Source organism: Gossypium hirsutum, chromosome A01 (assembly GCF_007990345.1).
Source record: "Gossypium hirsutum isolate 1008001.06 chromosome A01, Gossypium_hirsutum_v2.1, whole genome shotgun sequence".
In the NCBI taxonomy this organism is placed as follows: Eukaryota; Viridiplantae; Streptophyta; class Magnoliopsida; order Malvales; family Malvaceae; genus Gossypium; species Gossypium hirsutum.
Genome location: NC_053424.1, coordinates 70,882,944 through 70,886,183, shown reverse-complemented (window position 1 = coordinate 70,886,183; position 3,240 = coordinate 70,882,944). Strand labels below are relative to the sequence as shown.

At 37.5% G+C, this 3,240-nt stretch overlaps 1 non-coding gene across 1 annotated transcript; it reads left to right on the top strand.

Moving 5' to 3' along the window:
* The first annotated feature begins 769 nt into the window (after positions 1-769).
* Positions 770-875, top strand: LOC121208302 (small nucleolar RNA R71). Its single transcript, XR_005903250.1, has one exon. It is a non-coding gene; the product is annotated as a small nucleolar RNA R71 (small nucleolar RNA).
* Positions 876-3,240: the final 2,365 nt, after the last annotated feature.

Below are 3,240 nucleotides of genomic sequence, written 5' to 3'. Positions count from 1 at the left end.
CTTGCCTCGATTTTGATATAGGCTCAACTAACCCTTCCTTGTCGTGACTGGTAATCGCATTGAGTTGTTCCCTTGGGTTAGATTCTGTGTTACTCGGTAAACTACCTTGTGTTCATTCAGAAATCAGTTTGGTGAGTTGGCCTATCTGAGTTTTGAGCCCTTGGATTGTCACTTGTTGATTCTTAAGGGCTGTCTTGGTATTCTGGAAATGAATTTTGTTAGCATCTCCTCAAGGTTTGCCTTTTTCTCTTGTTGGTAGGGTGGTTGTTGGTAGCTTGGAGGTGGTGGTCTCTGATTCCCTTGGCCTCCCCATGAGAAATTTGGGTGGTTCCTCCAACCTGCATTGTAAGTACTACTATAAGGATTATTTGGAGATCAAGGATTATTACCCATGTAATTTAACTGCTCATTCTCCATGTTGTGGCCATAGGGTGGGTATTTTGAATTGCTTGATCCACCTCCACTTACTTCGCATTGCATTACTGGGTGAACTTGTGAAGAACTAAGAAAACCATCAATTTTCTTATTCAAGAGTTCTACCTGATTAGAGAGCATGGTGACCGAATCGATGTTATAAATGCCTGTTGCTTTTGTTGGCTTTGTCCTCATGACTTGCCACTGATAATTATTCAGTGACATCTCTTCTATAAATTCATAAGCATCTTCAGGTGTTTTATTATTGATAGTTCCACCAACGGCTGTGCCAATCATTTGTCGAGTCAAAAGATTCAGGCCATTATGAAACGTTTGAACCTATAGCCAGAGTGGTAACCCATGGTGAGGGCATCTTCTCAAGAGGTCCTTGTATCTCTCCCGTGCATCGTAGAGTGTTTCTAAATCCATCTGCACAAAAGAAGAGATATCGTTATGTAATTTAGCCGTTTTAGCCAGCGAAAAATATTTTGATAAAAACTTTTCGGTCATTTGTTCCAAGTAGTGATTGACCATTGCGGTAACAAATTCAACCACTGTTTAGCTTTGTTTCTTAATGAAAAGGGAATAACTGAAGGGGAATGGCATCATCAGAAACGCCATTAATTTTAAATGTATCACATAGTTCCAAAAAGTTTGCCAAGTGAGCGTTGGGATCTTCGTCCTGCAAACCATCAAACTGAACAAATTACTGTATCATTTGAATTGTGTTAGGTTTTAGTTCAAAAAGTATTTGCAGCTACAGCAGGTCTAACTATGCTCCATTCAGTTCCAGTTAAAGAAGGTTTAGCATAATCATACATAGTGCGTGGAGCAGGATTCTAATTAGCAGTAATCGCAGGAGGTAGCAGATTTTCTTGGTTTTCAGCTATCTCCTCGGTTGTGGTTGAAGTATCCTCTTCTTCCTCTTCCTCTGTGTATCGTAAGCTTTGCCTTATTTCTCTTCGATTTTTACGAACTTCGCGATCGATCTCACTATCGAAAAGTAATGGTCCTGACGGGTTTCTTTTGTTCACAAACTAGAAAAACTTGTCAAAAGAAAATAAATGAAGAATTAGAAAAGAAAATAAAAATTTAAATTGCAATAAAAGTAAAATGGCTAAAGTAATAAAATTTGAGTGTCCCTAATATCCTAGTTCCTCAGCAACGGCGCCAAAAACTTGATACATGATATTCGTGACAGGTTTTAAACATTTATAATTAATCATTCTTGAAACTAGCTATTATCACGATGAAGGCAAGTGTACCTATCGAACAGTAGTATAGCTTTAGCAAGACCGGATTGTCAAACCCAAAGGAACTAAGAGTACTAGTAATTACCTTCTTTTTATTATCTAGCCTAAAAATGAAGGGATTTGGCTATCTGAACTAATTACTAAACTAAGAGTGCACAGAGAGAAGATTGGGAAAAAGCTTTTGGGAAAACTCGATTGATTAAGACAATACCCAAGGAAAAATCCACCTAGAATTCACTGTTATTTGACTCTGAATCAGACAATTTATTCATTTGACTTGATTCATAGAAATCTCTAAGTTATATTATTATCTCTCTTGAGACTAATAACGTCTAACCCTAGGTTGATTAATTGAAATCTCTTTCTAATTAACACCTAGTGTTGCATTAACTCGATATATGGATCCCCTTATTAGGTTTCACCTTAATCCAGAAAAATCTTATCACCCTATCTCTAGACGTGCAATCAACTCTGCTTAATTATGACAAATTTACTCTTAGACAGTGTCTATTCCTCCTTTGAATAAGAACATTAAATCGAATCAATATCCTGGAATATTAAAACAAGAATTAAGAACACTTAATTAAGAACAAGTCAAATATTTATCCTACAATTCAGATAATAATAACACATAATTAAGAAAACATCTCAGAAGAATAATGGATACAAAATATAAAGAAAACCCAAAACCCCTAAATGGAAATTGAAGGGAGATCTTCAGTCTTGATGATGGATCCAGTTTCTGAGATGGACCAATCGACTTCTCTTGAGTAATTCCTTGCCTCCTACTCTGCATCCCCCTCCGAAGTGCCTCATTAGGTGTTTAAATAGGCTCTAGAATGTCTAAGAGCCCTCAAAATTGGCCTTTTCTGAATAAGGTTATACTTGGGCTTGGCAGGGACACGCCCATGTGCGATTACTCCAGCCCGTGGTCAAGGCTGTTGAATAGGCACGGGCATGTAGTCTACCTGTGTAAGTCGTGCTTTGATCCTGCCAAAGGGACACGACCGTGGGACATGCCCGTGTGAGGAAGCCCAGGCCGTGTAGATTTCCCATGTGGGTCTATTTTCTCTGTTTTTGGTCTATTTCTCGCTCTTTTTACTCTCCTATGCTCACTTAAGTATAAAACATGAAATTAAAGAATTAGGAGCATCAAATTCACCAAATCTAAGGAGAAATCATCCATAAATGTGCTAAGCATGGGATAAAAACATGTATAAATTACGGTTTCTCAAAAAGGATCACTTCCCACTTCCTTTTATTGAAAAATGCTGGACTGGCTTGCTAGAAAGGCCTATTACTACTTTTTCGACTGCTATTCTAGGTACAATCAAATTGCTCTTACACTGGAGGATTAGGAGAAAACAACCTTCACCTGTTGCTTTGGTACTTTTGTTTTTTTCCATATGCCTTTTTGTCTTTGCAACACATCAGCCACATTTCAAATATGCATGATGGCAATATTCTCAGAAATGATCGAAGACTTTTTATAGGTTTTTATGGATGATTTCTTAGTTTATAGGAATGGTTTTGATCATTGCGCTGATAATTTGGATAAATTATTGAAGCGATG